This window comes from Mycteria americana, chromosome 5 (assembly GCF_035582795.1).
Source record: "Mycteria americana isolate JAX WOST 10 ecotype Jacksonville Zoo and Gardens chromosome 5, USCA_MyAme_1.0, whole genome shotgun sequence".
Classification (NCBI taxonomy): Eukaryota; Metazoa; Chordata; class Aves; order Ciconiiformes; family Ciconiidae; genus Mycteria; species Mycteria americana.
In genome coordinates this window covers 36,115,002-36,127,112 of record NC_134369.1, presented here as the reverse complement: position 1 = coordinate 36,127,112, position 12,111 = coordinate 36,115,002, and the positions used below count along the sequence as shown (strand labels likewise).

The 12,111-nt window shown below is 47.2% G+C and overlaps 1 long non-coding RNA gene across 1 annotated transcript; it reads left to right on the top strand.

The window, feature by feature from the left end:
* The first annotated feature begins 1,850 nt into the window (after positions 1–1,850).
* Positions 1,851–11,325, top strand: LOC142409743 (uncharacterized). Its single transcript, XR_012775759.1, has 3 exons — positions 1,851–2,392; positions 8,168–9,641; positions 9,753–11,325. It is a non-coding gene; the product is annotated as an uncharacterized LOC142409743 (long non-coding RNA).
* The last annotated feature ends 786 nt before the right edge of the window (positions 11,326–12,111 follow it).

The window sequence follows — 12,111 nt, the reverse complement described above, 5'->3', positions numbered from 1 at the left end:
TGACGCCCTGCCGGGGCGCAGCGGGGGGTAAGTCCAACATGTTTGACACCACCGGTACCTTGAGACCACCGCGGCGGGGGCTTCCCAGAGATTTGGCTCCTGAGGCCGCAGCCTCTGGATAACTTCCACCCCAAATGTATGTCACATTTTCTTCCAGCGAAAGCAAAATATTTACACTAAGCCAGGGTCACCCGGCGGCCACTCCGCTATCGCAAGCTGGAAGCGGCTGCGATACTGTAAACCGAGGGGTGCAAGGGCGGAGGGGATTAGCGTGGGCCTCCAAAATAAACGATGCGGCTGGCTGGTGGCTGCTGCTGGGAGTGGTGGGCACCAGGGAGGTGGGTGCCGGACGGGTGCTCTCGTGGTGGGACGAGGACAGGCTGGCAGCTGCCCGGCCAGGCCGGGAGCTCGGGGAGAGTGGCGATGGCGGAGCAGAGCCGGTGCCTGGGGCAAGGGAAGGCAGATTTGCAGAGCCCAGACAGACGTGTCCGGCATCCCCAGCAGCCACCCTTCCCACCGGTCCCTGCGCAGCCCCAGCACGGTTGGTACCTGAGGCTATGGCCACACCAACCGCACTTCTTCACCTGCCTTCAAGGAGCTGTTGGAAATACTCCTCCTGTTCTGCAGGAGTGTTTTGGGCACCGTTAAACCATCCTGGAAGTTGCTGGGCTAGCCCTGCCCTATGAAAATGCACTGAATTCAGTGATTTAAACCCGTAAGCTTGAACTACAGGACTCGCAGCCCCTGTATTCCCAGACACCCAAGAGAAAGGGTGGCAGTTTCCCATTGTAGTAGCTTGCACGCAAAAGATCTTCCTGAGACAGTTCTTCCCACCTCCGCACAGCCTGAATCTCTCCCATATGCTGCCAAAGTTTTCTTCTTTATCCCATATTGCGCTGCTGATCAGCACCCAAAACCTCTGCTGCATACTGCAACACATGCAATAGGAGTCGCCAGATAAAGTGGCTGGCAACTCGTGGCCACCTGCCCATCAGATACCACCTGCCCATCAGATGCCACCGACTTCTCCTCAGCTCCCACTGTCCTGTTCCCTTCCACCCATTTGCCCAAAGTGGTGACTCATGGCTGGGTTTCACACACAGCCCTGGCGTGTGGACATCGGAAAGGCTCCGTCAGGTGGTAAGCAAAATGGTGCTTGTTTTGTATGCCGTGAACCCACTGTGGGGGCATGAGGACACTGAGCCTGCCCCAGCGCCTGGGCTGCTTCAGAAAGCCTTCACTCACCTGCTGAGACAGACGTGAACATCAGGCGTGAGCCACAGTGGAGATGGCGATGGTTCCATCTCCAGCCCCTCTGATCAATCGAGCCCATGAAGAGCAGCAGGTGGGTTTGAATGATCCCACCACCTCTTCTGCTTTTGTTACACTGCTGCCACTCTCCCAGCGAGGTTCATGTGAAAGCGTGTGGAGTAACCAAAATATTAACAGGACATTCCAGTTATTCTTGGCTGTCTAAGGGAGAGGTAACTGCACTTTTTGCATCCAATCATTTTCCACTGGCACATCTCATAATGATTATCACGGTGTCAATATCCGAGATGTCAGTATGGGGCCAAAGCTGAAGAGGGTGGCATTTGGCCACTCTCTACCACTTGGGATATATGGTTTTCCCCAGCTTTGCAGAGAAGTTGCTTTATGCTGCTTACTAAGCTATTAGGTATGCAAGGCGTAACTATAGCAGAAGGGGATTTCTGTGTGGGAGGAACAGTATGATTCAGATTGTCTCATCAGCCTTGCGAAACAAAATGTCCAGTCAACAGAATATGCTTTTGTGATGTAGCCACTCATTTCTCTGCCTTTATTTTGTACGCTCAGCCCCAACCCCAGTGCACTGGGACCTGGGAATCAGCCTAGCAAGCTACGGGAGGATCAGTCAAGAAAAGGGGAGTTTACGGAAGTACTGAGATGACCTAATACTCTAATAGTGTTTTCCGCACTGGGAGAGACGTCCGGAGCATGGCGAAGGGAAGGAGGGAGCGAAAGCTCTCCTGGAACACCTGATTACCACCTCTTGTAACAGCTCCTTGAGACAGCTGGCATGGGAAAGTGATAACAGGAATGCTATCCCAGCTTTGGAGACTTGCCTGCTTCGCAACCAACCCAGTGTCTGGAGCACAGACACGTGGCTGAGTATTGCTCACGTAAGCACCTCCTGCATTGCACTGGTTGTTTAAAGGGGTTCATTAATGCAGCTGAGGTGAGAAGTTGGCCATTGCTGGATGATTATTTTAGAGCAGCCTTCAGGAACGTACCACCCTGCATCTTCTGGGGTTGCAAAGGAGGACGGTAAGGGTAGAGGAAAAGCACTGATTTCAAGAAAAGATATTCTAAGCTGAAGATCTACCTGAGAGTGTCAGTCGCTATCTTACAGGTAAAAATACTTCTTGGAACACTGTACTTTCGCATTAAAATGCCCCTGAGAAAAATCCAAGCCATCCGTAACAGACAGTTCCACCTTATCAGGGACCACAAAAAGCAGAATGCCTTAATTGCACATGGGGACTGGGCCAACTCCAGCCGTCACTACGAGTATACAGCGATTTGTTTTTAGCACATTCCTGACAAGACAAATGGCACACAGGAAGCAAACGCTCTCCAGCCTTCTTCTTAACGGCTGGCTCAGAAAGCCAGAAGCTTGCGCACTGCAGTGTGGTGTGCCAGCCTCGCCTCTCGGTATCATTAAACACAGAACTAGTACGAGCCTTTGCATACTTTCCTAGGCTTCACACATTCTTTTCATGTGCGTTGCTAACATAAAAATTACACTGTTATAGGTAAGTTTTTGTGAAGCCATCTAAAAGGCAGTGTGCATGTGTCATATTTTCGGTACTTTAGCCACCCTCAAGAAAGGAGGGGGGAAGAGGGCAGGCTGCAGCTTGCTTTCTTCATAACATGCAAAACCTTTAAAGCTCAGGTTACAGTAGGTATTTTGGCTCTAAGCTCCAGCTATGATGCAAATAGCCCGAAGACTCTCCCTAGAACTGTACTGGCAAACTCTGATAATGTCTGAAGTGCAATGATGAGGGGCATCTGTGCCAGAAGAACCTGCTGCCTATAAGCTACCCAAAATAATCATTTTTTTAAATAATGAATTTCAAGACCTCCTATCTCAAAAGCAATGTCACCAGCAGGCATCACCTCTCCTCCTTCTGGAAGTGCCTTGGGGCTGAGACTTACCCCATTCCCTCTGGTACAGCACACGGGTCCTGCCCGATGGCGGCTTCTGTGCTGTCCTCTCGCGCACGCTGCCTCTGTGTGACAGGCCGGCTCTAGTATGAGCTGGGCCCTTGGCAAGTCTTCTGCCAACCCCTGCAGCCCAAGGGAGTGCTTTATGGAAGACCGGACTGACCAGTTCTGGGGTCTGACCCCGTACGGTATGAGAAAGCTCTTGTAATGTCTTAGCAAAGGGACCGAAGTCTTGCAAAAGACCATGAAAAATGTAACTCCCAAGGAAACATGAGAACATATGATACATGATAAACCCCAAAAAGCAAGTCTGAAGGTGTCAAGGGGTTTTCTACCGAGTTTCATAAGGGAGTGCAATTAGGCCTTTTATAGCCTGCCCTTGGCTGTGCTGCCAGTGGTTTACTGGGGCAATATCCAGTAAACAGAGAAATTAAATTATGCCAGTATGAAGGGGCCATCCTCTTCAGAGCCCCTAAACTCTCCTCCGAATGGCAGCACTTCCTTTTTCCAGATCTATATACAACATGATGGTTCAGGGCCTTCCTAGAAATGAAAAGGCCCATTCTTCCTCACCTTCCTCTTTCAGTGAAAACATACATGATGAGAAACCACATGCACACGCACGTGGGTTGGCATGAGCCCTAATGTGGGCACAGATGGTGTGTCTGAATGAATGGACACACAGAGGTCTCTGTGCAGGGAAGAACATTTACCACGTGTGGTGCTGGGAAGCGCATGCATGATTCCAGCTGAAACCCACAAGATTGGCTGTAAGATGTTGTAATGTAAAGATCCCTTCTCGTATGTCAGCGCCTTCAAGTTTTGTGCCATTGGGATGGTGTCGGCTGGAGTTCAAAGACGAGACAGGCTGCAGGTAGGAAGCAATTTCTAAATCAATTTGCGCAGAGGATTTCTGCAAATACGACTATGATGCCTGCAGCAGACAAGGCCGTCAGATCTAAGTGAGTCCTTTTTTGTCTGGTTTTTCTAATTAATGCCTATTTTACAGAGTGGTAGACAAATCATTGGCTTGCCCTAGTTGGGTATGAGCCCCACGTCCCTGTTTTGCCCAAGGCAAAAATGTCTTCATTGCAATTTCAGGTAGGCAGATTCAACCCCTTTGGTGCCTTACACCAAACTACATACTGGCCACTGGGTTCAACTTGTTTTCTATAACATCAGCTTCAGCAGAGCTCTGTTGTCTCAGTGCTGTCTGTTGGGAGCACGCTTGCAGAAATCACACAAAGGATCGTGGGGGTCACTTCCCCATGTTGAGAAAGAAATGCAGGCCAGGTTAGGTGAGCTGCCTATGAAAAGGAAACTAAGGGCATACGGGGCAAAAGGATAACAGACTCTTAAACTGACTTCACCTTTAATATTCTGCAGTTGTTTAAGGACAAGTCATCAGGAGCTTTGCCACTGATATGAGCGAAACATTATTTTAGAACATTTGTTTGAGAAAAAATGTCTCTTTCAAGACATCATCTAAAGAAATTAATTCATTTAACATCAGCAGAATTCCATAATATTTTGCTTCATGTGTGGTCCTTTCTCCTATACTATTCCCACTCAGGGACAATATATTTTTGATGGGCAAGTAGTCATTCTTTCCACTTTTTCATTCTCTGCTGGCCTCTTTAAGATCTCCCATTCTAGATTCGCACCAGATTACTATCATGGTAATTTCTACCTCAAGTAAAATCAACAAACTTCCTCTCTTTTCTTTCCTTCTGGTCTTTAAGGCATTCTAGAAAGGCCAGGTGCCCTGGTGGCCAACCCTTGCCCTGTCTCCCAAAAGGCCTTTCTTCATTTATTTGTTGTTAGCGCTGTCCAAGGATTTTTGCCTGTACTCCTCTGTGTATAAGTCAATAATTCTCGGTTCTTCCCAATCATTTTGTCCCCTCTGCTCCCGTCATTTACACCAAGTTGGAAGGCTGCAGGTGGAGATGAGATCCTCCCCAACTTTCCCTTTGGCAGGTTTTGCTGCCTTTGAGGACGCCGCTGGTCTTTGATGTGGGGACGGGCACTCGGAATAAGGCTGAGAGGGATCTTCGCCAAACTTGACCTGGACGGGGAAATACAATTCCCTCGGAGAGGTTTCTTTTTACAAGACTGTAGGCCTAGTTTTTGTCCAGGTTTCTTGCGGCTGGATGGTTCACGCACACGTATAAATTGTTGGTTATATATAAACCCCTACTTTTTCTGAAGCTCAGGTGACATTTACTGTTTAACTCCCTCCTGAACTCCTTGGGGGGGGGAAGAAACAACAACCCACAAATCCATGCCAGTTTCGGCACCTTTGCCCTTATGATTGACACCTTCCCTCCACTGCTGGGTTAAGACCGCTGCAAGTGGGAATTCCTTCTTCTGAATTAATTAACTCTGTATTGTTATTGCCTTTGATCTACTGCCATAGGAACAGGAACAAGCACTGGAAAACATCCATTTGTGTGCATTTCTTACGCAAATAGCTCTGGACAGAATATTAAAGGGATCATTTAGAAGATGGTGGGCAGAAATATCCCCTCCCCAAAGCTGCCCTTGAGACTGACGCTCACTGTGGAAACTGCATGGGAACGGTTACAGACCTCTAGTGGCTCTGTTTATATAGCTCGTCTAGCATCTTAATTGCTCACCAGCACAGTATTTTGGAAAGCCGTATAGAGATTTCCCGTAAGGATTACAACACGGTGTCACTTCATCTTCTCTGCATTTCCCATCCCGTTGTCTGTTTGTTTTATTTTCCTCACCATAACATCTGTCCCACGTCGCTGAGAGATTTCACAATTGGAAACCTGCTATAAATTATGACACGGAGTTAAAGGACTTCAGTGTTTGCTCTCTGCTATTTTTTTCAAGGGACGTTGGGTTAGCCACCTCTTTAAAATAAGCCTTCTTTTTTTTTTCTATTTATATACTGATGTTTATAAAAGCTGTCTTTAGAAACTGAAAAAAAAAAGAGTATTTCTATCCTTCCTGCTTGTACCCTTTTCCACTTATCTTCCATTGAATTCCTAGAGAAACACAAACTTCTGGAAGTGCTTGCAGAAAATAATCTTTAGCAAGCTCTGTCCCTAATGGCCCGCGGGGACTCCAGATAAAAAACAATTGCTCACATTTCTATTCCTCAGCGCCTGACGGAGACTGCGGCAGCTTTAGCACTGCTAGTGCCAGCCTGCGTCACCGGTGCCAGGGCTGCGGGCTGAACTGGCCTCTGGTTCCCACCAAAATGGAAGCAAGCAGTCTTGAGTTATATAGAGCAGGACAGCCAGCTCTGCTTGGCTCTATAGGAGGCTGTGAGTAGCATGCGATCCTAGGACTAGTCAGAGCGACCGAGCTTCAGCGTAACAGACTGTTTCATCCTGATCAATGCTTTCAAGGTTAGTGTCACGTATCATCACCACGTAAGGACCAGAGACATTTAAATGTGAGCTAAAACACGCAGGGCTATATTCTCATAATCCAAGGATGTCTCCGTCTTTGGTGACTTTACCTGCCACTGCAGCCTTTTTTCCTCTGAACCAGAAAGCAGTTCATACAGCTCCTGCAGGAGTGCTCTTGGCTCTCACTCGCAAATGAGAGCATTACAAACCGCAAACATGGAGCACTTGCAGTGCTCCACAATGTCAGCCTTGCTTCCTCCAGCAGCCAGGAGAGAATCACAGATTTATATGGCTGGAAGTGATCTCAGAAGATCACTTAGTCCAGACTCCTGTCCCAAGACAGGATCGGTATACTTACGTCACTTTTGGCAAATGCTTGTCTAACCTCTTCCTAAACGCAGGATGGCAATTCCACACCCTCCTTAGATACGTCTGTGTGTCATTATCCTTACTGCTTGCCGACTTCCAACATCCAACCTCAGCCTCTTTTTCTGTAATTTAAGCTCATTACTTGTCCTATCCATCATGGATATGGAGAACAATTTATTCCCCTTTTCTTCCCAGCCACCTTTCACATATTTGACAGTGGTAACCCTATCTCCCTCCGTCTTCTCTAGGCTAAAGAAAGTCAGTTTGTTCATTCTTCCCTCCTAGCTCTGGTTTTCAAGATCTGTGATTATCCCCCAGCTGTCCTCTGGACCGTGTCTCGAGCACAGCACCCACAGCTGGACACCACACTCCAGCTGCAGCCTCACAGAGGACTGAGCAGAAGGATTCTTTGTAGGGTACCTGCCTTTGCACACATCCTAGTAGGGCATTTGCCCTTTCTGCAATAGCAATTAACTCATATTTGGATTGTGACCTGGAACATCTCTCAGATCTTTTTATGCAGAGTGGCTACTTGGGCAAAAATTGACCACCCTATATAAATAGAAGCAATTATTCCTGGTGATGCCCATGTATAGAAAGTGAGAACTGTCCTTACTGAAATGAATCCTATTTATAAGACCATTTGTCTAAATACTTTTTAATTGTAACTTTATAGTTCAGTATACCCATAGTCCCCTTCCGGCTTTGTGGTAGCCAAGAATATTATATTCCCTATTCCATTGTCCAAGCTGTTCATAATCCCCTTAAATCAGACTGACCCAGTGCAGACTCCCAAGCAACTCTTCTTGATCCTCCTTTCCCTTTTTAAAGTATAACTAGTAACTCTTCTCTCTGTGCTCTTTTCTAATCAATATTCCATCATCCTAGACCAGCTCCATCTACCACAGGTTCCCTTAATTTGCTCCGGAGTATCACGTTACACTGTGACGAAAGCCTCGCCACCGTCAAAATACAGGACTACTATTGCTTCTCCCTTATCAGCAAGGGTTTTTTACTCTGTCATGAAAGGAAATTTGACCCGTTTTACACAATTTGTTTTTGACAAATCTATGCTGGCCATTATTCATCTCTTTGTTTTGTTTTAGGTGCTTACCAAAGTTTGATTGTTTGTTCCAGTATTTTTCCGGGAATTGAAGCTAAACTGAACAATCTGTAGTGCCTGGCTCCTCCTTTTTTCCCTTTTAAAGACAGGAACTACGTCTGCACTTTTCCAGGCTTCTAAGTACGATTTCTGGGCTCCGTAACATCCCAGAAGCTGGGTGAGTGTTCTAGAAATGTCTACAGCCAGCAGTATTCTTCAAGTTCATCTCAGCTGCTCGTTAGAAAACCGTCTTTTCTCATTTGGGTACTTTTTTTTGCTGGTTTCCCTCTCGGCTGGCCTGCCGAGCCTGAAGGCAGAACAGGCTAGGCTGATGGAGTGGGGAACATGCTTTTGTTTTCATACATATGAAAAATTCAAAATTCACTGTAACGTAATCATGCTAAACTCCTGCCTGCACAGAAATTCTAGCTTACCTTCTGTCGTCGCATATTCTTCTCATCGGTCAAGATACTCAAAAGCTCGCTGCTTGAGGAAGCCGAAGCTGTAGCAGCAATGCTGTAAATACAGCAGTGTTATACGGCTATAATGGTGCTCTTTCAAAAGAGCAGCATAAGCAGCCAAAAGGGGAAGGAGTTCAGACAGTTCTTCTGTTGCCCAAGAGGAAGCGAATTTCAGATAGCGCTTCGGTTCCCTTCAGTTATGATTCACCATAAATGAACAGCTAAAACATCAGTTGATAGTAAGGCCGTGCAAGCAGGGACTTCCAGAAGTGGGGACTCAAAGGAAAAAGCAGAGAAAGCTGGCCCCTTGCCTAGCTGTGAGTCGCCTTCCTTCCCATTCTGCTGCTTTTGTTTTTAGGGTTCCTGTGCATTTTGCAGTATCAGCCAGTTGTCAGAGAGGAGAAGACAGCCTTGCATGGGTTTTAGTTAAGCCTGAGACCCCGGGCACCTCCTAGACCCTAGGCTGGGACGTGTTCACTACTGCTAACTGCTGTTAAACCAAAGCAATGATCTAGATCATAAAGCAAGTAACAGAATACCCTGCTGATAAACTGCGGTGTACGGAAACTTACACAATATTTATGGATTGTTAGAGGTTAACACTAGAAGGAGCAAACCATACTGGCTGTGTTGGCCTCCTCTAACAGAGTTGTTATCCAACCTTAGCATGACAATTTTCCGTGGTAGAAAAATTACCTCTCCTTCTCAGGCTGGGCAAGTTGCACCAATAGCACAGTATCCCCCTGGTCAGCCACTCTTAACGTGCCTTCTGGTCTGAATTTGTTCTGCTTTCAGCCATTGGATCTTGTTTTGTCTTGTCTTACTTCTTCCCCACCAATATGCATAAATCATGTGCGACCCATGTGTAAAGAGACTGATGCACAGAGGCACATAATGTATCACATCTAAAAAACAAGAGAGCGTGATAGAGACTTTTCCAGTTTTTATAAGGAATCATCGGAGACTGCTTGTCAAGAAACAAGGAAAAAAACCACTATGCTTGGAAAGAAGGGAGAGAGGTGTGTTGTCAAGCTGGCAAAGAGATGGGGGAGCATTAAATCCCCCAAACAACAGAGAAGTTCTCCACTGTCCTGCACATGTTACCACTGTTAACACCAGGTACAAAATGGGTATGAAATGGCATTAAACCAGGTAGTGGTGTAGGGTAATGGATGAGATCCCTTCTGCCAGAAGACTACAATGGGCTATCTCCCCATCTCTTTTTTACAGATCCGTATGACACTGAGCCAACAAAGCCTCACTGAACTCGCATTTGCCTGCTCTGCATGAGACCCCCAATGAGTCGAGATGGGTGGGGTGAATGAAGGAGCAGCATTGCTACCATTTGTGCGCCCACACACACCAATATATGACGACCGACATTAATGAAAGGTCCCTAGCAAACAAAGTTTCTCCCTACCAGTACGTCCCGCTATCTAAAGCTATGTTTACGTGAGGAATGCATTTACTGATTCAGCTTTTATTAGCAAAACCAGCCGGTTTGCTAGCATGGCTCAGCCAGGCAAAGTAAGGGACAACTGTGACATCCCCCCACCCACCATGTCTCATCGTACCTTTGGCTACAGTCCTGCTGGCAAAAGCTGTGATAGAAAGACCGGAGGACGGCGAAATGAGAGCGGGGGATGTGCTGGATGCCGAACACCTGATCCCTCTTCAGAGGGAATCCCTCGGCAAAAAAAGGATTTTCTTACAACAGCCTGCAGAAGGACGGGCTGATACCTGAAAGAGATTAAAACAGTAAAGCTGTACTCAGGCTGAGCTGCCGTGTGGAAAATCTGGCGCTCTCCATGCAGCAAGGGTCCCTGTGTGCTCCTATAGCTGGAGGGGAGGGGGAAACTACGAGAAGTAGGAGGAGACATTAATAAAAACGTATTTGCACTTTTAAAGGCTGACCTTAGCTTTGGAAATAGCTAACTTTATCCCTTGCAGTGGAAGTGAGCAGTCCATGTGCCTCACCTGCACAGCAAGAGGGGAATTCTTGGCCAGAGGTAGGTGTTACGGTGGGGAGAAGGACCTCCAGGCGAGGGAGGTTAACATAATTATTTACAATAATGGACTGCTTTTTAATAAGAACTATGAGGTGACTTTCCAAAAAACCAGCCTCCTTTAGGGCCCGTGGAGGAAGGATCAAGTGAAACCAGCAAGAATCTGTGGAAATTTTCTAGCTAAGGCTGGCAGAGTTTTGCAGGGAAAACGTGGCGTTTGCCACCGCTGCCCCCTCCCCAGCACCCAGAGCCGTGCTGCTGGCAGGACTGCAGTCATGCCACCCCTTTCTGTCCCCGCAAGAAGAGAAGTCTCACATCGAAGTGAGTGCTCATCTCATGACTCTCATGAGCAAGAGGATGCGTGGGGCAGGTGCTCGCTTCTGTTTTGTGATGCATCGTTCATGCGGACTCTCAAAATACAGCTCTGATAAGCAATCTGGCCAATTTTCAGATTAAAGGAAAGAAGGCACTGTCAATTACCACGCTCTGCCACTGTCCTTGTTGCCAGCAAGGGATTAAGCCCTGCCTTGGTTTCTTCTGCTGAACACAGACCTTCTGAGAAGCCTCCCTATCAGCCTGCAGCCTCTTGCGTTCTCTAGCTCTTCCAGATATCTGCGCTCACTGAGACATGCTGTGCTGGGATCCTTGTTCTCCTGAGGCAGCAAACGCCGGCCGCAGTCAGAGGAAAGGCACTTGCCAGAGATCCCAAGGAAAGAACTGTGTGAGGCTTTGCTAGGCAGCACTTTGTTTCAACGCATGAATCTTCCCAAATCATATGCTCGCTCTGGTTTTGTAAAGGCTGGTGCAGGTCGAGTAAAGTAAGCAACACCGTTTCCAAGGCAAACATTTCTCGTTTGCGTTCAGATTTGACCTCTATCGTCCCTGAGGTCCACGTGTCCTACTTACTTAACTTTTATCGTGCTATTTCTCGGCAGGCTGGATGAGCCGAGAGGAGGAAACAGTAATGGGCTATGGGGCCTCTCTCACCTGCAGCCTACACTTCTGTCAAGCAGCACCCTTCGCTCAGGCTCCAGCTTGTTCTACAAATGTTTAAAAGGTTGATTTACAAAACTCTCTCAGGAAAAGAATTATACATTTATTTCTATCAAACATTTTGCAAGGAAGTGATCCTGCCCCCCCACTTTGATAAAAGAGTTCTCCATCACGGGGGTGGCAGGAGAAAGGGAGCGAAATAAGATCACTCTGCTCAGCTTGCCTCAATTTAATGAGCTCCTTTAGGCCTTATCATTCACCCTGTGCTTTCCCCCATTGTGAACTTCTCAGCCTCATCAAAAAGAGCTTCTTTTCTTTTTTTTCCCTTTTTTTTTTTTGAATCGGACTCTGTTTGATCAGCCCTTTCCCCTTTCTTTCCACAATCCCCCCATCACACTGGAACTGGTACCAGCGGAGCATGTCGGCATGCCCTAGCAACAGAGAGATTAAGGGAACTGCCAGCTCCTGAGGACGGGCTGGCTCGGACTTACTAATTAACTGCAGTGAAAGAAGTGAATGAGAACGGCCCTTTCTTTGGGGCAGAGGAGGCACTAGAGGTGGATGAAGGAGTTCAGCTAAAAGAAGGTTTC